We start from the raw sequence: 22982 nt of genomic DNA, 5'->3' as shown, positions 1-22982 counted from the left end.
GAAGTGGTCATTGTGAAAGAGAACAGGAGGGCTGGCCAGTTAGCTCAGTTGGTTAGAGCACAGTCTTAGAACACCAACTAAACCATGGGTTGGGATCCCTGTAGTAACCAGACACAGGAAAAGCAGAGAGAGAGAGAGAGAATAGGGAAGTGGTTAATTTGTCACAGACTTGGAGAGAATAGAAAATTCCAATAGGAGATTGATGAAATGGATTAATGTCTAACTAAGCCTGTGACGGAATACCACGTAGGTATTAAAATCTTGTAGAAGAAAAACAACATAATACTTAATGACAATGCTTAGAATATATTAAGTAAAAAAGATGATATTATAATAAAACACATAATTTTATACTCCAAAAAGTTGGTTTTTGTTTCTGTTTTGGCAGCTGGCACGTATTGGGGTCCGAACTCTTAACCTTGGTGTTAGCAACAGAATGGTCTAACTAACTGAGCCAACTGGCCAGCCCCAGAAAAATATTTAAAGAGAAAATATTTCCAAGAATTAAGTATCCTTCTAATATATGAAGGTATTTCCCTGAAAGTTTTGTACTTAAAGTAATTAAAATTTTCTACCTGATATTATGAAAGAGACGGGATACTGGTTTTCAGCACTTCTATTTCACGTGTACTGGTGGTTCTAGCTAGGGCAATAAATAAAAAGTAAAAGGTATAAGGATTAGAAGGGAAAAAATAAAATTATATGTATAAAACATAATCATATAATATCCAAAAAAAATCAACAGATAGATTATTAGAATTAATAAATAAGTTAAGAAATTCACTGGCTACAAAATCTATACAAAAATCAAATGTATTTCTCTATCTAAGCAACAATTAGAAAAATAAATTTAAAATAGTTTAAATTATTAAATAACAAGAGTAATCTGACAAACAGCCCTTTGCACAGAATATCATGTTATCAATTGCCTCTAAAATAGGGGTTGGCAAGCTTTTACTGTAAAAGGCCCCATAGAAAATGTTTTAGGATTTTGGGTCCATGTGGTTTCTGTTGCCTTTATAGTGTAAAAAGCAGCCAGAGAAAATATGTGAATGAAGTGGGCATGGCTGTGTTCTAAGGAAACTGTATTTACCAGAACAGGCAGGAGGCTGGATCTGACCCGTGACCCTAAAAGATGGATTCTGTCAAGTCATAGACTTAAGTCTCTTGTCTGCAGTTACATAGCCAACTTGAAGGAGTTCCCACTGCCCAAATTTGGGACAATTTGAGCATCATGAAGAAAGGATAGTAATAACTTTTTATAAAACATTGAAAAAAAAAATCCATGAATCCTTAATGATACTGGAAACAAAGGGGGCAAAACACTGATTTGTCATGATTTGAGATGACTAATATGGCTAATTCTTACTTTAAAATCCAGCATTGAAAAAAGGAAAAGAAAAGAAACATTTAAGAAACATAATAAATTCAACATTGAAAGGGAAAATGATGAAGTATGCCCTGTTTTAGGAGGAACTGCAGTTTATCTCCAGATGAGAAGAGAAAATTGCTTATAGAAAAATGACACGTAGGGGGCTGGCTGGTTAGCTCAGTTGTTTGGAGCACAGCCTTGTAACACCAAGTTCATGGGTTCACATCCCGGTACTGGCCAGCCAAAAAAGAAAAAAAGAAAAAAGTGCCATCTAATAAATGTAGAATGAACAATAAAGTCATCGACTTAGGTTTTGATAATTGAAGCTGGAAAGAGGGTCTTGGGAAGCAGATACTTGCATAGCACCAAAGTACCCACAGACAAATGGCTGGCTCACTGACCATCCTTTATAATGAAGAAGTTTGCTTTCAACTTTAACCAGGTTATGAAATTTAACATCACTAACAAATAATAATAAATTAGACAAATTTAACATCACTAGCACTGAGGCAATCTACTATTGTATTCCATACCTCTTGCCAGGATGTATTCACCTCCTGACATCGTCCAGAAAGTATTCTTGCCAGAAAAAAGTTTTATTTAACCATTCTAAGCCGTTAGACCTATGTTCAGCTCATTGGAACAAGTTAAATGCCATCACAAAGGAATAATCAGATTGCTCCAGAATATGACATTTTTTTTAATAAGACAACTGACCTGTTTTTCAAAAAATCATTTTTTTTTAAAGTAGGGGGAAAGCGTAATGGATTGAATTGTGTCCCCCCAAACTCATTGAGGCTTGACTTGTATCCCCAGGTTTTCTGTAGTAGAAACTTACGAGTCCAAGCCGGCGTGTGAGCTCCGGGGTGAGCAGGTGAATCCAGAGAACGAGGCAGCGTTGGAGGCGCGGGTCAGGGAGACGGGCGTCCGCCTGGTGCAGGTGGAGGGGCAGAGGAAGGACGGCGGGTCAGCCCCAGGCCGGGTGGGCAGCCTGCCGCCGGCCGGCTGGGAGGTGTTCTCGGGCGGCTGCCCCAGGACGTCTCCGAGCACCAGGGGATCCCACTGTGGCAGCGCGCGGGCCGCCTATGAGATCCACCTCCCGATGACCTTCGGCGGCCTGAACCGCGGCTTCCCGACGCCCGCTGCTGCTCGCGGCGCGGCGCGCAGGCCGCCATGGCCCCGCTGCACAGCCGCCCGCTGCGGCGAGAAGAGCGAGCTGCGCGTGGACCGGTCGCCGCCGACGGGAGCCGCAGCCGCTGCTGCTCGCGCTGCAGCCTCCGGGCCCGGCCTGCAGGAGGCGCTGCCGCTGCCCAGCCCTGGCGGCGCCCGCGCAGATCGCGCTGCTCAAGTTCCGCTCGCAGCGCACCCGCCACAGGCGGCCATGGCCCCAAATGCCCTGGTGGGAGGGATGTCAGCCTCTGTGGAGGGCAGGTGGCTGTGGAGTGGCTCAAGCCAGACCCGAAGCAGGGACTCCGCCAACAGCTTGCGGGTCCCTCACTGCGTTGCCTACAGCCGCAGGGCAGCTGATTGGCCTTGGCTAGGGACAGGCTAGGGTCCCAAGGGGCTTGGGCTGCCCTCCAGCTACTGTGCCTACAAATGAGGCTGGGCAGCCCGGTGTTCCTCACCAAGTGTTTGGGCACAGGACCTGCTGGCTGGCACCACTTCCGGTACCAGGTGGTGATCCCTGGTTATCCGGTGCCTTTCAGCGGTCTTATCTGGGTTGTGCTTGCCCCAGATGGGCATGACGGGCATGACGTAGCCAAGGATGCTGCGTCCGCACAGCTGCTGGAGGCACTGAGTGAGTCTGGGTCCGGCTTCTTGTGGTCTGCTGGGGCTGAGCCAGGTGCCATCCTTAAGTAGTGACCCCGTCCTCTCACCACAGGCAGCCTAAACAAGGAGGAAGAGCCTGTGTCAGTCTCCAGCCCAGCAGGCCTGGGTGGCCACTGTCTGATCCCATTGGGGGAGGGGCGGGGTCCTGCCGCATGTGTGACACAGCCTCCCTGCTCAGGCAGGGCCTCATAGCACCTGGGTGGCTCGGGTTTGGCTTATGTGGTGGTGAAGGACCTTGCCCTCCCCCTCCCAGCCCAGGGTCAGACCTGACCCCATGGTGACACCCAAACCTACCTTTGTCCTGTCACCCCTCTTTCTCCCACAGCTCAGTAGGAATCATGGTTATTTTCTTGATTTCTTTTGGTTGGATTTTATTTGCGGGGCCGGCTGAACCAAAGGGTCAGAAATCCTGCCTTCATCCCCACTTCTTGGCATCTGGGTTTGGCTTATGTATAGTTTTGAGTTTCTCTATGCTGCTTGTATTTATATTAAACCCCTGGTTGGTGTAAAAAAAAAAAAAAGAAAGAAAGAAACTTAGCCCCCACTGTGACTGTTAAGAGGGTGGGACTATTATGGTAGCTGAAAGGTGGAGCCTTGATGAGGTGATTGGATTGTAGGACCATGCAGGAGCAAATGGAATAAAAATCGTGGACAGGGGTGTGGTTCTCAGGACTTTAAAAGAAGAGGAGGGCCTGTCTTTCTCTGTCTTGCTCTCTCAGCTTCCACCATCTTGCAATGTGAGACCCCAGGGTCACTGTCACCACCACCAGATGGACTTTGGACTTCCCAGCCTCAGAAACTGTAAGCAATAGATTTTGTTTTCTTTACAAATCACCCACTTTCAAGCATTTTGTTATAAGCAACAGGAATGAACTAACACAGAAGATATTTGATTAAAAGAAACAAAACAAGGGCCAGCCTGTGGCTCAGTCGGGAGAGTGTGGTGCTGACAGCACAAAGTCAAGGGTTCAGATCCCCTTACCGATCATCTTTTAAAAAAAAGAAAGAAAGAAAAAAAGTAACAAAACAAGTGAATATAATGTGAAATTTGAGAAAGAAAAAAGCAGCCCCTGACCACCATAGCTGAGCCAGGCCATGGAGTTCTCCTACTGAACATAAACCATGTCCCAGAACACTCTCTCTTTTACCTTTCTGGAGCAAGACAAAAACCAAGACCGTTCTGTAATTGTCTAAGAACAGACAAAAACAAGAACTTTGTCCAAACCACAAAATGGCCAGATGTCTCCCTTTCTTGCACTATTTGGCCTGCTTCTAAGTAAAAATGAAGATAATCATAGAATTGCTCTTGCTTTTTGACAGCATTCAGTCTAGAACAAAACCACCCCTTCCTTGAACCCTCTCCCAATCAACTAACACAAGCTCAAGTCCTATAAGCCCCATCTTGAGCTGCAAATAGTTCAATCAAATATGTCCTATCCTCCTACCTTTACAAGTATGTTACTGGCATCCAGGTCCCACCGCTTGCTCACCAATCAGAAACAAAAGACTGGTGAGTCCCAAATGTTGGTGCGAGGCAGGAAGTTCATTATCAGATGTCTAAGGAGACAGACTAGAACTGTCTACCACTTTAGGGTTTCAGGGGACTTTAAGGGGGAGCGGAGGGAATGGAGTATGAAAAATGAAAAGCAGGAGGGAGGGGCACGTGCAAGGAACCAGGTGCAGTCTCAGCCAGCCTCCCTCTGGTTTCTGCTCCCGTCCTTGCTGTTATCTCAGGGTCCTGTTGGAGGGATGGATTCAGCATAGCTTTAGTGAGTCTTCCTTGGATAGCACATGCAATTCTCCAGCTCCAGGTCGACCGGAGAACAGCTTCACGTCCATGTAAATAATGTCATCTTGCCCCATAACCGAGGTTCAAAATATCAAATAACCATGGGGAAAGAGAGAACTCAGAGAAACGAAGTCCAAGGCGGGAAAAAAAAAAATCCGTGTCCTATTCAAATCTTTTAGAACCCATGGAGTTTTAGTTCCCAACATGGCTTCAGTCCTGCTCAGTCCTACAACTTTCCTTCCTAATTACCTGGAAAGTCAGTTTCAAGTTTAGAAGTTTTAGACACCCTGCAGTTCCAGGCTGTGCCATACTGTGAGGACCACAGCCCGCACACGATCTCCCCTTCTCTTCCCACCCTGGCTCCACTCCACAAGTCAAAGATCCTCTTGGGTTTCCACGTGAACACCACAGCTCTCACATCCAAGCTGCAAGCACAGCCCTGCAGTCAGCTGCCTTCCAGACCAGAGGTGCACAGACCAGCAGCACAGGCCACCGTTGGGAAGGAGCAGGGACAGAGGCCTCTGGAGTTTCTGACGTGGGCTCTGGGCCACCCGTGCAGAGAACGGCAGGATCCTAGATATTTTTAGTATTTATACCTAACAAGGACTACAGCTATGGGAGAACAGGATTCATTTATTGATACGTTTCCCAAAGTCTATAGCATAAAAGAGAGGCAACGGGAGTTCTAAGACCTCACTGCCGCATCCTCTAGCTTGTGTTCGCTGCCTAACGCTTCTCTGAAGCCACGTGGTCTTACTTTTCTTTTTCCTTTGGGTCCCCTTCCTCTCCCTGACTTTGGCCTCAAGTTCCATTTATTTCTTTTCCATTGACCCCATCAGCACCGGATGTTCGCCATTAACTCCCAATCAATTCCTCTCTCTGACATTTTCTAATCCCGAGTCTCTCTAAAGGTCATTGTCCAGAAGGTCTGTCACCCTCCCTGTACTTCTCCAGCCACTTCAGATCCTCCTCTATGTCCCCGGCTGCCACCACTCTCTCTCTCTCCCAGTGAACTTCACTTTTCTAAGTCGGGCTGCTGCCGAATCCTGACAGATGGACTCAACCAATCCACGAGGATAAATACCACAGGCCACCAATCAGCATCCGCCGAGGGCGGGACTTCACTGAAGTTCCTCGGGTCCTGACAGCAAGGACCTGTTGCCACCGCCACGGCGCCCACGACCGGCTCGGGGCGACAGAATCGGTACCCGGCATGAGGTTCCTGCCGCCCGCGCCAACCACTGCCAACGATCAGACCCGATCCCTCAGCCGGCCCGAGCTCGGCGCGCCCCGCCCCACATCCCCCGGGCGCGGGGATCCTGGAGGCCGCCCTGCGGGGTCCCGACCTCCGTCTCCCGGCCCGACTCCCGCAAGCAGCCCCGCCCGGCAGGGGCCAGTCGGCCCAGGCGCCCGCGCCCCCGGCGGCAGCGACTCACCAGGAAGTTGGGAGTTTTCCGTTCTCCCGCCCGCGACGGAGCCGGAACGGGCGGGCGGTTCGGCCAGGCGCGGCGGCGGAAAGGCCCGCTGGGCCGGGGGCTGGGCTGGGCAGCGAGGCCGGGAGCCGATCGGCCACCTTCCGCCGCGCCGTCCGGCGGACGCTGCAGGCGCGGGCACCCACCCAGCGACAACGAGGCGCGCGCGTCCTCCAACGGCTCCCGCTCCTCCTCCAGCGGCTCCCGCTCCTCCTCCAGCGGCTCCCGCTCCTCCTCCAGCGGCTCCCGCTCCTCCTCCAACGGCTCCGCTCCTCCTCCAACGGCTCCCGCTCCTCCTCCAACGGCTCCCGCTCCTCCTCCAACGGCTCCCGCTCCTCCTCCAACGGCTCCCGCTCCTCCTCCGCCGCCGGCGCTGTCAGGAGTGTAAACGTCGCGCGTCCCCAGGAGAGGGGCGGGGCGGGCGCAGGCCCCTCCCCCTGCCTTCGGGCGACTTCCCACCGAGTCGGGGGTCGGCCTCTTTTTGAGAACTTGCTTTTTCTTCATTGAGTTATTTAAACCCCCCCGTTTGCCAACGGTGAACCGACTTGAGGTCCCATTTGTTCTTGTGGATCACAGCGTTTTGACTCCACCCTCTTTTACTACGTGATTTAAACTACCTGCTTGCTTGGGTCGGCCCGTGGCCCGCTCCGGAGAGAGCAGCGACTGGGAGCGCGGTGGCGCTCGAGCCGCGGGTTCGAATCCTATATGCGGATGGTCGGTGCGCTCACTGGCTGAGCGCGGTGCGTGCGACACCAAGGCAAGGGTTGCGATCCCCTTACCGGTCACAAAAAAGAAAATGAAAAAAAAAAAAAAAAAAAAAAAAAACTACCTGTCGCCTAATGTGAGTGCAGGGAAATGAGGGAAAGAGGCGTTTTTCTGAGTCTGGCTAAGAAAACCTTGTGTAGGTGTTCCAGTCCAGAGGAGAATTAATGGCTTTTAGGATGTTCCCAAAAGGTGAACGACCTGGTATGAATCTTTGGGGAAAAAAATAAAATAAAAAATAAACGTACATTTATACATATATAGGATCTTTTTTAATAAACCGAGGATCTTTGAAATATATATATTCTGTATTGTGTGTGTGTGTGTGTGTGTGTGTGTGTGTGTGTACGCGTCAAATTCTAAGCTCTTGAGCTTAGATTTATTATATACAACTGATACTCAATATTTTCACTTAGATGTGTAATAGGTATTTGACACTTAATGTATCTAAAACAGAATTCTTGATTTCCTACCTGAAATCTATTCCTCCCTTACTATTTAGCATCATTCCCTTCCCAGTCACCCAATAGCTCTTCCCTTTCCTCATGCCCCACCTGCTATCCACGCACAAACTCTTTTGGCACCGAACTTCAAACTGTATCCAGAATCCTAACTCCTTCATCATTTCTATTATTATTATTATCCAAGTACAAGCCACCATTAATTCCTGCCAGGACAGCTACAATAACTTCCTAAATGGTCATGTCCCTTTTCATCTTGCCTCCTAGAGTCCAATCTCCACACAGGAGCCGGAGTTCACTTGAAATAATATATATGGGGGCTGTCTGGTTAGCTCAGTTGGCTTGAGCATGGTACTGATAACACCAAGGGCCAGGGTTCAATACCTACACTGGCCAGCCACCAAAAAAATAAGTAAATAAATAAAATAACACATGTACAATAATGTAGGTAAAAAATTTAAATGTCAAATGTAGACTTTCAATCAAACAAAGAAAAAATGTGTGTAGAAAAGTAGCTTAAAGTAAATCACCAAGTTGTTTTCTCACAGTGGTGAAAGAATGGGCTATTTTCATTTTGCTACTGTATATGTCCTATCTTCTTCTAATTAACAAATGACCTTTCATTTCATCAAAATCGTGCAAGCACATGCTTAAAAATTAAATAACATAGCTTTATAATGAAAAGCAATGTTCATCTTCTATTCAACTGCTACACCACCTGATTCTAGTTTCCAGAATAAAACTTTCAATCATTTCTGTTTTAAATCTTGCATGTTTACCTTTATGTCTCCAGATAATTACTCGTAGGAGTCAGATACAAGTCAGGCTATTCTAACACCAACCCCCCAAATATAGTGGTGTTAGCATGGCAGAAGCTATTTTCCTCTCACATAGCCCTAGTGGGCAATTTAGAGCACACTGATAGTGCTGGGACCCGGGCTCCTTCTGTCTTGCTGCTCTGGCCTCTGTGAGAGGTGGACCTTTTCCACGTGCTTAACAGACTCTCTGCCTCAGCTGCATTCCAGCCTAGGGAGGTAGAGCAAGCGCCATGCTTTTCATATTTTAAGGACCTGATCTGAAGTTCGAACACTTTTCTTCAGCTCCCATCCTTGTTGGCCATACCTAACTGCAAGGAAAATGTAGTTTTTGCTAGGTGGCCAAGTGCCCTGATTCATTTTTATTGTATAAAAAGGAGGATGAATATTAAATAGTTAACTAGAAGCCTCTATTACATTTATACAGCTCTTTTTGAATATTCAGCTTCGGCTTTTATCTGTTGACTCCATCACTGCTTGATGATGATCTAGTTTATCTGTAATGCTTTCTCTTCTTCCCTCCCTCGCTAGCAGATCTGCATCAATAATATTGGCCCTTCTATTAGTTTCCTTTATTGCCCCCTCTGTAAAGTAACTATCTTGTCATCTATATCCTTCCCTCCACTTCTCAATGTTGTAGCCAAATCCTTACTTTTATACTGTCAGGGTTCAGAACTTTTAAATTTTTTACATGCCTAAATAAAGTTTTCAGTGTTTGTATACAGGTTGATTCCATAAGTTAAAGAACCAACTAATAATATTTACATCGTTTGATGGTGTAAATATTGATCATTGTTGTGCCAAGTAGTGTTCTTCAACTCCATGCTCTTGGACTTTCCAGCCTCCAGAACTATGAGCTGAATAATTTTCTGTTCATTGTAAATTACCCGGTCTGTGGTATTCTGATACAGCAACACAAAATGGACCAAGATGCTATACTTTTGCGCCATGAATTTATTATATAAATATTTTACTCTTCCATGTGTGAATGTTTTCCTTTATCTTCCAGCTACTTGCACATTCTATCTATTGTTTGGACCCAGTTTATTCATCTTTATGAGGCATCCTAGTACATTTGCTTCATATTCAGGCCATGATGTTCTTGCTCTGGTTTTCATTTTGACCTGGAGTTCCTCATCACTCCTCTCATCCTCTGCGCACTCTGCCATTTGCTTATCCTTCCGTTCTTCCAGCATTCTCTCACACCATCTGGTCTCAGGCCATCCCTTCAGCCTTCTTCTCCTGTCCAGTCTCCCCACGGGCCCTGTTGCCTCACGCTCACACTAGAGCTTCTTTCTACTGCCCCCCTGAGTTGGTTACACTGTCTTCTGAATCCCGTAGTTTACTCTATCCTAGTTTAGTTCTTTGCTTTCTTGGAACACATCCTCAAATAATTCCTTTAGAAAAGGTATGCGAGAAACAAACTTTTTCACCCATGGCATGTTTACAAAATGTCTATATTCAATTCTAACAGGGAATAATGTTTTAGGTATAGAATTTTAGGTTAATGGCATTTTCCCTCAACTGTGAAGGAATGCTCCACTGTCCTCTGGGATCCATTGTCAAAAGTTTCATATAGAACCTATAATTACTTCCGACTTTCAGCCCTACTTTTTCCAACCTACTGTCTAACGCATCTGGCCTGATGGTCAGGAACCCAGCATGTCCCCAGGGTCTGCTGGTCAGTCTAGCTTCTCTCTCCTCTGCTGCAGCCTCTCCATGAGGATTTTAAGCTCAGCTGCACTTGTCAGCACTTTTTCAAGAGTTTGCCTTCTGCATCCTCTGATACCCACCACACTTTCTTTCCATTGTTGTAGGTTTACATCTTTTACTATAATTTTAATGAACTTTCTTAAATAGAGTGTGCTTAGTCTGGCATCTTATGTTGGAAGTACACATTTCATGTTTAAAATTTTAATAATTTGGTTATCTTTAGAGGTTTTTCCCAGCCTCGTCTCCTTTTGCCTGCTCATCCTTACTCTTCGCTGTCACTGTTGAGATTTCTCCAATTTTTCCACACAAATTATTACCACATTTATATATTTAGTCGTGGCCTCTTTACCTATCCTTTGACCTGTATTTGAATTTCCCTTTAGGTGATCTATAGGCCCCTCTAACTCATTAATCTACTCCTGGGAGACTAGGCTTATATGAGAGAATAAACTAGAGGACTTATCCCCAATCCTAACGCAACTCTGATGCCAGGCGATAGAGAGGAGACTTCTGGAGAGCACAGAAACATCTAATTGGAATTTTAGAGTTGTTTTTCTACCTATGTGGTATGTAATGAAAACCCTTTTCATTGCCAACCCTTTAAAAATTATAACTATGTTTCTTTCTACAGTACTCACTTACAGAAGGAACTGTACACACATTAACTTGTTTAATCCTTACCACACCCTGTAAGTACTATTATTACCCCTGCTTTATAGATGGGGAAGCTAAGGCACAGGATCTAAATTGCTTACCCAGCAACTCATAGCCGGGAAGCTACAGAGCCAGGATTTAAACCATGCTCTTAACCATTACTCTTTAGTGTCTTCTGAAATCATCAACAATGTCGACATTTTTCACAGTAGTTTTGTGAAAGTTGTTTCTGTATGGACAGTGAAAGAAGATGCTGAGTTCTGAATCTGGGTAGTGAGGAGAAAGACAGATTAATATTAGCGGTGGTGCTGAGCAAGATGATAGAGGGACAACTAACTTCGGGGTTATAATAGCTCTCTCCCATCTCTTTTATTTTTATTATTATTATTATTTTTTTTTTGGCAGCTGGCCAGTACAGGGATCTGGGAAATCTGAACCATTGACCTTCATGTTATAACACCCAGTTCTAAGCAACTCGGCTCACCATCCAGCCCATCTCCCACTCAAGAGCAAGAACAATGTCTTTATTATCCCAAATACCCTTCAACGTTTTGCTCAGTGTTTAGGGGCTTGATAGATATTCATTGAATGGAGTAATAATACAGTAAATTTATATGTCATAATCATCTACATATATTAACCAAAAAACTGTATTCTGTTTAAAGGAAAGTCATTAGAACGGCTGTGCGATGAGTAACAACACTACATATAAATTGCCTTTTCCTTGCTAAGCAAAACCTTATATAATTTTATTTAAAAAAAAAGAGATAATACAGTGTTATGACATGCTCATCCATAATCAGCCATCAACTATTAAATTATGGGAACATAAATTAGACCTGCTGAGTAGAACCCTTAAACTTCAACCTTTCAACTCAAATAATATAATTTCCATGGTCAGCAAAGATTAATAATTTATCTTAAATAATTCAAATATAAAGAATTAGTTAACATTACGTTACTAACTCTTTTGATTATGCATTCTTCTAGGACTACCAGTAATTTTGATTTACTGACAGAGAGCATTTGTTTTGTTTTCCTGACATTTAGCAGGAATATGCCATTAATCAGCCTTTTGTTTTTCCTGAATCTGAAAATTTATTCGAAAAGAATTTCATAGAAACTCTTAATTACTGATAGTCATGGTTCTGCTGCCACATAATGTTCTGAATAATAAATAACTATACTGATGGGGATTAATTATTAATTCTAGCTAGAAATCTTAGCCTTCCTAATGCAAATAATAATAATTGCACATAATAATGTTTATCATCTGGAAGGGGTATTAAAAATGAGAGGGCATTAATGCATGCAAAAGTAGTAAATATCAGAGATTCTATACATCATAGTAAAATAGTTCGGCGAATTTCTCTAGTAGAAGTAACTGTTGGTGAAACTGATAAGCTTCAAATATCTACTACCAGGAATCTATATGTCCTTTCAGATCTATCTTTTAAGACCTTGCATAGAAAATCTCTTTCAACCCTAAAATACTATATTTCTATCCATGGGAGGTGATGAGGCTAGGATGGGACAGGATAATACATCGATACTGGCTTTGGAGTCAGATGACGTTGAGCTTAAATTCTGGCTCCAGTTTGCACTACCTACAAGCTGCTTGGCCTCGGGCCTATTATTTACCCTCTCTGACCTTCAACTTTCTTATCTGTATATTGAGAAAGATGCTAACTATTTTAGGTGGATGATTAGAAAAAGCCTAATAGGAGGTAAATTTTTTTTAATTCCTGGCATATTTTGAAGAAATTTACAAAGCCTCAAATTCAAAAAGGAAGAATAATTATAATTTCTTTATACACACTGGGAAAGCTTAACCCAATTTGCAAGGAAAATAACAGACCTAGAGATAGTTTTCAAAACTGCTAAAGAGCTCACATCAATCAATAAAAAAGTGAAGAACAAATAAATAAATAATAGGATATAAACAAGTAGTTTAGAAAAAAACAATACATGTGGTCAGTGCTATGGTCTGAATGTTTGTATCTTCCTAAGTTCATATGTTGAAATTCAAACCACCCAGAGTGACGGTGTGAGGAGGAGATCAGGTCATGAGAGGAGGCTCCTCAGGATTTGGATCAGTGGCTTTATGAAAGGGCCCAAGGGAGCTCATTTACCGTTCCTCATGTGAGGACACAGCAAGAAGGTGCCACCTATGAACCAGGAAACTGACCCCCATAAGACACCAAATCTGCTGGCACCTGGCTCACGGACTCCCCAGCTTTTCAGACTGTGAGAAATAAATTTGTTTATAAGCTACTGGTTTTATGGCATTTTGTTAATAGCAGCCTGTCCATACTAAAAGAGTAAACAAAACTTATCTCATATTATAAAATATTATCAATTAGAAACCTAGGAGATATAATTTTTCACATATCAAAAATATAAAAACAGAGGATAGGAATGTCCAGGGTCACATGCAGGAGCTGAGGGCAGCCACCCAATCCACCCAAAAGCAGATGAGAGAGCATGCTGAAAACAGCACTTTCATGTGGGTGGCCCACCAAAGCCACTGCCATAGCAATGGTTGCCACAAAAACAACTCGATTCCACAGCAGTAGCCACAGCCACTGTGCAGGTGGCCTGACAGACACTCAACTTCACTGACACAAGGAGAGTCACCAGTGAAGAATGGAAAAAGAAGAGGAGATCTCTCTCCTCAAAGCCCACTCCAGAATGGTAGAAGTAACAGCTGCTCTACCAGATGTCAAGGCCTCAACTAGAAGCATGAAAACTGAAGAAAATATGACACCACCACAAGAATACAGTAATTCTGAAATACCAGAGCCTATAGAGCAGGAAGCCCTTGAAATAATGAAAAGGAATTTAGAGCAACAATCTTAAGGAAACTCACTGAGATCTTAGAAGACTCAGTTAAACAACATAATGAAGCAAGAAAAAAAAAATCCAGGTTATGAAGGAGGAAATTCACAAAGAGATAAATACTCTAAAAAAGAATGTAGCAGAACTCATGGACCTCAAATATTCACCCAACAAAATAAAAAACACAACCAAGAGCTTAAGCAGCAGGCTAGAGCAAGAAGAAACAAAGAGAAACTCTTAAAAGAAGCAAGAAAAGAGCATCAAATCACCTATGGGTCAGAAAAAAATGGGATGATATATTCAAAATCCTAAAAGAAAAAACTGCCAACCAAAAATACTATACCCAGGAAGCCTATCCTTCAGCGATGAGGGGAAAATAGTGTATTTTGCAGACAAACAAAAACTGTGGGAGTTCACCGCCATATGACCAACCCTACAAGAAATCCTTAAGGAAGTCCAGAATCTAGAATCATGCATTGACACAAGAATATTTTTTTTCAGTATTTCCTACAACACTGTTTTTATTTATTTTCAATGTGCTCTGTAAGGTTACACACCATTCCTACTGATAAATTTCTGCAGTTTTCATTGCAACACCTTAGCATCTATGGCCCATAGCTAATGTTTTAGAGAAATATATGACCTCTCTGTCATCACACAAGAGCAGAGTTGACCACATCTCCTTGGAGAATTTTCAAACAGTTCCCAGAGCAAGTATTGTAACGTTTTCTCTACCTGATTGAATTCTATCAATAGCCTGTCCTGAGGCCAAGAAATGATATGGAAACTGATGAGAAACTATGAAAACAGTGTGTATAACAATTCTTAAAGCATCCCCAAAAGAAAAGCACTATTTAATCTATCTTGCCAGCTAGACACACAAAGAATCTTGTCACTCAGGTGACTGTCTTTCTTGACTTATGGTTTTCTACCATCTCATCATCAGTCAAATGTCCAAAGGAAGCTGATTTAATATTTTTTAATGGCCTAAAATGTCAAAATGATCATTTTTCAAAGAATTGTTTCTTTACTTAGACACACTATCTAGAAATCTATTCATGAAGAGTTCTCTCATTACTATGGGACAACATTCCTTTGCAAACCACTGTTAAGGAAAAGATTATTCATGGGAAACTTCTAATTCTTTATAATACATAAAAGTTTCCATATAATTGTGAAGAATACTGCAAAAGAATACATTTCTATTTATCTCTAATTAACATGGAAGAAACTCTATTTACATGGTTCTTCTATTTTTTCCATTTTGATGTAATGAAGTTTGATGATAAGTGCATAGGCTTGGGAGTCAATCCTAGGTTCAACGTCAGGATCCAGCTATCTACTGTGCATCTATTTAACTTCCAGCACCTTAGTTTCTTCATCTATAAATTGGTAACAATAAGAATGACCTTGTGGATTTGCTAAGAAAATTAAATAACACGTGAAAAGCAACCTGACATATAGCATGCATTATCAAATAGAATTAATATTACAAATTTAGATCTAAAATTGCATATTTACAATCATTTACATTAACCTTTCAAAATTTTCAGAAATACTTATAAGAGAGCAAGCTTATGGAACTCTGGTTAGGTCTATCCATTAATTCATGGACTCTTTATATCAATATTATAACTTTTATGTAAAATTAAACAAATAAAAATGAAACTATATGTAAACTAAGCCTTTAATAAAAATGGTTTGGCATTAGGAGGGATCATGTGAAGAGAAATACATTCAATAATTCAAATTGTCACTGTCTCAGGCAGGTGCTCCAGAAGCAGACCCTGCCCTGAGATGAGAAAACATGTGCAAGTGATTTATCAAGGAATTTCTCCCAGGATATACCACTAATGAATGGGGAAAGCAGGAGAGGAAAGTGCAAGAAGTCCAGTGAGGGACCATCTCAGGCTATGTCCCACCTTTAGCCTGATTCTACAGGGGAGTTCTGAGTCCAAACTGTGTGCCAGGTTTCATCCTTCCTTCAGGCAAGGGAGCTGGGCTTGGCATCCTTTAGTCTTTGGCTTTGAACTTTGAAGTAGAGGGTGGGAAGGGTGGAGAATGTATACTCCAGGCACTTTGGGCTTTGTGACATGTGGACAAAGCAGCACCAGTAGTCCAAAGGAACTCCTGCAGAGAGAGTGGCAGGTAGGCTGTAAAAAAACCAAAGCAGAGAGCATACCCAGGGTCCTAGCCAGGAGCTGAGGGAAGCCCCATCTGCCTAGAAGCAGGCAAGAAATGGAGCACACCTGGGGTCCATGGCAGGAGCTGAGGGCAGCATCCCCTGCATGGAAGCAAGCAAGAAGCATGTTGAAAACACCATTTCTGTGCTGGTGGTCCACCATAGCCACCACCACAGCCATAACTGCTGAAAAAGTGGCTCAACACCATAGCAGTAGCCACAGTCACCAGGCAGGGGGCCCACCAGACACTGAACTGCTTTGACACAAGGAAAGTCATCAGCAGAGACCAGGAAAAGCAGAGGATGTCTCTCTCCTCAAAGCCCACTCCAGAGTAATAGAAGACACAACTTCTCTACCAGGTGACCAGACATCAATGTAGAGATACTAGAAATGAGAAATCCCAAGAAAATATGACACCACCAAAAGAGTAAATTAATTCTCAAATACCATACCCTATAGGGCAGAAAACCCTTGAAATGATGAAAAGGAATCCCAAGCAACAATCTTAAGGAAGCTCACTGAGTTTTGAGAAGACAGTTAGACAGCATAAAATCCAGGCTATGAAGGAGGAAATTTACAAAGAGATTAATAACCTTAAAAAGAATGCAAAACTCACAAAACTGAAATATTCACTCAACAAGATGAAAAACACCACTGAGAGCTTAAGCAGCAGGCTACAGCAAGAGGAAGAAAGAACTTCTGATCTTGAAGATAGACTTTTAGAAATAACCTAGGCAGATAAAAAAAAAGAATTTTAAAAAGTGAAGAAAATCTAAGAGAACTAGCAGACAACCTTAAGCCCATAGACTTTCAAATCATGGGTGTTCCAGAAAGGAAGGAGAAAGGAAAAGGCACGGAGAACCTATTCAATGAAACAATAATGGAAAACTTCCCAGGTTTGAGAAGAGACATGGACTTTCACATTCAGGAGGCTCAAAGATCCGAACAGATTCAACCTAAAAAGATCCTCTCCGAGACTCATTATTGTCAGACTGGCAAAGCTCAAAGACAAAGAGAGAATCTTAAAAGAAGCAGGAGAAGAGCATCACGTCACCTATAAGGGAGCCCCTGTCAGACCAACATCAAACTTCTCAACAGAAACTCTACAGGCCGGAAGAAAATGGGAGATATATTCAAAATACTAAAAGAAAAAAACTGCTGTCCAAGAATACTATCCTTCAGCGAGGCTATCCTTCAGAGATAATGGGAAAATAGTATATTTTCCACACAAACAAAAACTTCAGGAGTTCACAGCCACATGACCAGCACTACATGAAATCCTCAAAGAAGTTCTGCATCTGGAATCTGAAAAATGCTAATCACTACCATGAACACACGAGAAAGAACACAACCCACTGGCAGAACAAACATGCAAACGAGCAACAGAAAGAAACTAAATCTCACCACCTCAAAAAACCAACAAGCATTGAAGACAAATCATAAGACTGGGAAAAGAAACAGAGCACATTTAAAACATCTAAACAAAAAGTGACAAGATGCCAGGAGCAAAATAACACCTGAAAATAACAACCCTAAATGTGAATGGGTTAAACCCCCCGTACAAAAGGCAAAGACTGAGGGACTGGATCACAAAGCTGGACCCAACTACACGCTGCCTTCAAGACTCACCTCACCTGTAAAGACACACACAGACTAAAAGTGAAGGGATGGAGAAAGACAGACCATGCAAATGGAAACCCAAAATGAGCAGGAGTAGCTATTCTTATATTGGATAAACTAGACTAAAAACCCATAAAAAGAGACAAAGCCACTATATAATGATAAAGGGATCTATCTGGCAAGAAGACATATCAATCATAGATATGTATGCACCCTACACCGGACTACCAAGATATATAAAGCAAACACTGTTAGACCTAAAGAAAGAGATAGACCCTGATACAGTAATAGTGGGTGACCAAAACACACCTCTCTCAGCATGGGATAGATCATCTAGGCAATAAATCAGCAGACAACCACAGGGTTTAAACTATACTTTAGACAAATTTGACCTGGTAGATATCTATAGAACATTTTATGCAACAACTACAGAATATACATTCTTCTCATTAGCCCATAGAACATTCTCCAGTATAGACCACATGTTAGGTAGGTCACAAATCAAGTATAAGCAAATTTTTAAAAATCACAAGCATTTCAAGTATCTTTTCAGATCACAACAGATTAAAACTGGAACTTAATAACAAGAAAAACTTTGGAAAGTACTCAAGTGCATGAGAACTAAACAATAGGCTCTCTAATGAACTGTGGGTTCGAGAAGAAATTAAACAAGAAATCAAAAAATTTCCTGACATAAATTAAAATAAAGATACATGATACCAAAACCTGTGGAAACCGCAAAAGTAGTATGAAGAGGGAAGTTTATTGCAATAAACACTTACATCAAAAGAATAGAATACTTCAAATAAACAGCCTAACATTACAACTCAAAGAACTAGAAAAACAAGAACAATCCAATCCTAAAAGTAGTAGATGGAAAGAAATAATTAAGATCAGAGCAGAACTAAATGAAATAGAGACCAAAAAAACTATACAAAAGATCAATGAAATAAAAAGTTGGTTTTTTGAGAAGCAAAATAGACAATCCATTAGCACGATTTACAACAGCAACAAAATAGAGAGAAGACTCAAATAACAAAAATTACAAATGAAAATGGAGATGTTACAACCGATACCAAAAAAATATGAAGAATCATTAAAGAATATTATAAATGACTAGAGCCAACAAATATGAAAACCCGGAGGAAATGGATAAATTTCTGGACAAATGCAAACTATCAAGACTGAACTAAGAAAAAAAAAAAAGAAAACCCGAACAGACCAACAACAAACAATGATATTGAAGCAGTAATCAGCTGTCTCCCAACAAAGAAAAGGCCAGGACTGAATGACTTTACTGCTGAATTCTACCAAGGCTTTAAAAAGGAAGTAATACCAATTCTGTTCAAACTATTCCAAAAAGTTGAAACAGAGGCCACTCTCCCAAATTCACTCTATGAGGCCAGCATCACCATGATACCCAAACCAGACAAAGATCAAATAAAAAAAGAAAACTACAGACTCATATGTGTGATGAACATATATACAGAAATCCTCAACAAAATATCCACAATCAGAATACAGCAACAACACATCAAAAAAATTATACATCATGGATGGTGCAGAGCCTGCTGCAGGAGAGCGGGTGGGGGTCAGCTGCTGCTGCTGCTGCGGGCGCGGGGACCTGTGGGCGGTCGCTTCGTCCACAAGGCCAGGGGACCGACAAGCTGCCATAGAGGAGACGCTGGAGGACAGCCCGCAGACAAGGTCTTTCCTGGTTGTATTTGAAGAAGATGCTGCAGCTATTTCCATCTATATGAACCGACTGTATCAAGCTATGCATCGGATTTATGATGCACAGAATGAATTAAGTGCAGCAACACACCTGACTTCAAAACTTTTAAAAGAATGTGAAAAACAGCGTTTTCCACTGGGGGTGATGATGAGGTTATGAGCTCTACTTTACAACAGTTTGCAAAAGTTATAGATGAACTTACCTCTTGTCATGCGGTACTTTCAACTCAACTTGCTGATGCCATGATGTTCCCCATTAACCAGTTTAAAGAAAGAGATCTGAAAGAAATATTAACATTAAAGGAAGTGTTTCAGATTGCCAGTAATGATCATGATGCTGCAATTAACAGATAGAGCTGATTGTAAAAAAAAAAAAGAGAGAACGACAAGATGAAATACGAAGTAACAGAAGATGTGTACACTTCCAGAAAGAAACAACACCAGACCGTGATGCATTATTTTTGTGCATTAAATACTCTTCAGGACAAGAAAAAGACAGCATTGTTAGAACCTCTACTTGGGTACATGCAAGATCAGATAAGTTTCTTTCAGATGGGTTCTGAAAATCTCAGTGAACAACTGGAAGAATTTTTAGCTAATATTGGGACAAGTGTGCAGAATGTTCGCAGGGAAATGGACAGTGACGTAGAGACAATGCAACAGATAATAGAGGATTTGGAAGTAGCCAGTGACCCCTCATATGTGCCTGACCCAGACCTCACCAAATTTCCTGTTAATCGAAACTTAACCCGAAAGGCTGGATACCTTCACGCTAGAAATAAAACAGGCTTGGTGTCATCTACCTGAGACAGACAGTTTTACTTCACGCAGGGTGGAAATTTAATGAGTCAGGCTCGTGGGGATGTAGCAGGAGGCCTAGCCATGCACACAGACAACTGTGCAGTGATGGCTGTGGACTGTGAGGACAGGAGATACTGTTTTCAGATCACTTCTTTTGATGGAAAAAAATCTTCAATTTTACAAGCAGAGACTAAAAAGACCATGAGGAGTGGATCTGTACAATAAACAACATATCTAAACAAATCTACTGAAGTGAAAATCCAGAGGAAACTGCTGCACGAGTCAGTCAGTCTGCTCCGGAAGCTGTCACTCCTTCCCCATCTTTCCTGCAGAGGCACGAAAGCCTACGGCCAGCAGGACACTCTCGGCCATCAACAGCTCGAACCAGCAGTTCGGGATCCTTGGGATCTGAGTGCACAGATCTGGCTGCCCTCTCTCTAGATCCTCTTGTTGCCCCGGACACTCCAGCACAGTCCGACGTCATTTCTCCTGTGCGTGACGATCAGCCTGGCCAAGCAGCAGCCTCTGGCCAGGGAGGCAGGTGCACGAATCCACGTGGAGAATCTGCAGGAAGCACAAACTCTGAAACCGAAGATTCTATTCTTCATCAGTTACTTATTGTTCGATTCCTCGGGTCTATGGAGGTGAAATCAGATGACCATCCAGATGTTGTTTATGAAACAATGCGCCAAATCTTAGCTGCCCGGGCCGCCCGTAACATCTTTCGTATGACAGAATCACATTTATTAGTGACTTGTGACTGTTTCAAGTTAATTGATCCACAAACACAAGTCACAAGGCTCACGTGTCCATTACCCTGTGTAGTTTCGTATGCTGCACACCAGGAAAAGAAGCGGCTTTTTGGATTTGTTCTTCGGACGTCAGGAGGGAGAAGTGAAAGGAATCTGTCATCAGTCTGTTATATATTTGAATCAAACAACGAGGGGGAAAGATTTGTGATTCTGTTGGACGGCAAAGCAGATAGCTTTGCATGCCGAACTGGATCGCAGGGCGTCAGAAAAACAAGAAGAAATAGAGAGAGTGGAAGAGAAGCAACAGAAAGAACTCAGTAAGCAAAAGCAAATTGAAAAGGGCTTGGAAGAGCAACGTCGGTTGATAGCTGCTTCCAGTAGAACAAACGACGCCAGTAGTGAGGGGCAGTTTGTCGTCCTTAGCAGCAGCCGTCAGAAGAGAGCGATTGGGAGAAGAAGCGAAGAAGAGAGGGTCAGAAGCATAAACTTATCCTTGCTTTTTGATTGAATATTCCCCCCTTGGAATTTGACAATTTCTGTGGTGAAATGGTACAAGGTAACAACTATGTTGAAATATCCAGGAGGAGACTAAGCTTTGTATTTGCTGGTTTGTTTTAGCTTCATTTAAAACAGTAAGATTGAACTTGCTGACTTAGGTTTGCATTGATTTTTTTTCCTTAAAAATCACTATACTATGCATTAATATTAAATTCCACATGTCTAACAGAAGCCTGCTCATCTCCCCGAAGTAGATTGCTGAGGAAGTACTTGCTCAGGCATTTTTTCCTTCAGATTGTGAAATTTTTATCTTGCATTGTAATTGGTTATGACCATAAGAAATCATTTGTTCTTTAGGTTCAAATATTTATGGATATGCTCCCTCTCTTTCTTAGGAACATTGTGCTTGTAGTGAGGAAGCATTCAACTGAATAAGTTCAAAACCCTTTATACAGAGAATTCTACAAGTTTGCAGATATTTTATTTATTTATTTTTTTTACTGTAAATGATTTTATTTTATTTTATTTTATTTTTTTATTTATTTTTTTTTTAATTTTATTTTGTCGATATACATTGTAGCTGATTAATGCTCCCCATCACCAAAACCTCCCTCCCTTCTCCCTCCCCCCCCTCCCCCCAACAATGTCCTTTCTGTTTGTTTGTTGTATCAACTTCAAATAATTGTGGTTGTTATATCTTCTTCCTCCCCGCCCCCCGGTTTGTGTGTGTATGTGTGTATGTGTGTGTGTGAATTTATATATTAATTTTTAGCTCCCTCCAATAAGTGAGAACATGTGGTATTTCTCTTTCTGTGCCTGACTTGTTTCACTTAATATAATTCTCTCAAGGTCCATCCATGTTGTTGCAAATGGCAGTATTTCATTCGTTTTTATAGCTGAGTAGTATTCCATTGTGTAGATGTACCACATTTTCCGTATCCACTCATCTGATGATGGGCATTTGGGCTGGTTCCAACTCTTGGCTATTGTAAAGAGTGCTGCGATGAACATTGGGGAACAGGTATACCTTCGACTTGATGATTTCCATTCCTCTGGGTATATTCCCAACAGTGGGATGGCTGGGTCGTATGGTAGATCTATTTGCAATTGTTTAAGGAACCTCCATACCATTTTCCATAGAGGCTGCACCATTTTGCAGTCCCACCAACAATGTATGAGAGTTCCTTTTTCTCCGCAGCCTCGCCAGCATTTATCGTTCATAGTCTTTTGGATTTTAGCCATCCTAACTGGGGTTAGATGGTATCTCAATGTGGTTTTGATTTGCATTTCCCGGATGCTGAGTGATGTTGAGCATTTTTTCATATGTCTGTTGGCCATTTGTATATCTTCCTTAGAGAAATGCCTACTTAGCTCTTTTGCCCATTTTTTAATTGGGTTGCTTGTTTTCTTCTTGTAAAGTTGTTTGAGTTCCTTATATATTCTGGATATTAATCCTTTGTCAGATGTATATTTTGCAAATATTTTCTCCCACTCTGTTGGTTGTCTTTTAACTCTTTTAATTGTTTCTTTTGCTGTGCAGAAGCTTTTTAGTTTGATATAATCCCATTTGTTTATTTTTCCTTTGGTTGCCCGTGCTTTTGGGGTCGTATTCATGAAGTCTGTGCCCAGTCCTATTTCCTGAAGTGTTTCCCCTATGTTTTCTTTAAGAAGTTTTATTGTCTCAGGGT

The 22982-nt window shown here is 42.2% G+C and overlaps 2 pseudogenes; both read left to right on the top strand.

Moving 5' to 3' along the window:
- Positions 1–1657: 1657 nt before the first annotated feature.
- LOC134378261 (dead end protein homolog 1-like) lies at positions 1658–3232 on the top strand (annotated as a pseudogene).
- Positions 3233–19061: 15829 nt separating this feature from the next.
- LOC134378259 (DCC-interacting protein 13-alpha-like) lies at positions 19062–21117 on the top strand (annotated as a pseudogene).
- The last annotated feature ends 1865 nt before the right edge of the window (positions 21118–22982 follow it).

The sequence above is a fragment of the Cynocephalus volans genome, chromosome 5 (assembly GCF_027409185.1).
Source record: "Cynocephalus volans isolate mCynVol1 chromosome 5, mCynVol1.pri, whole genome shotgun sequence".
Classification (NCBI taxonomy): Eukaryota; Metazoa; Chordata; class Mammalia; order Dermoptera; family Cynocephalidae; genus Cynocephalus; species Cynocephalus volans.
This window is presented reverse-complemented; position numbering and strand designations above follow the sequence as displayed.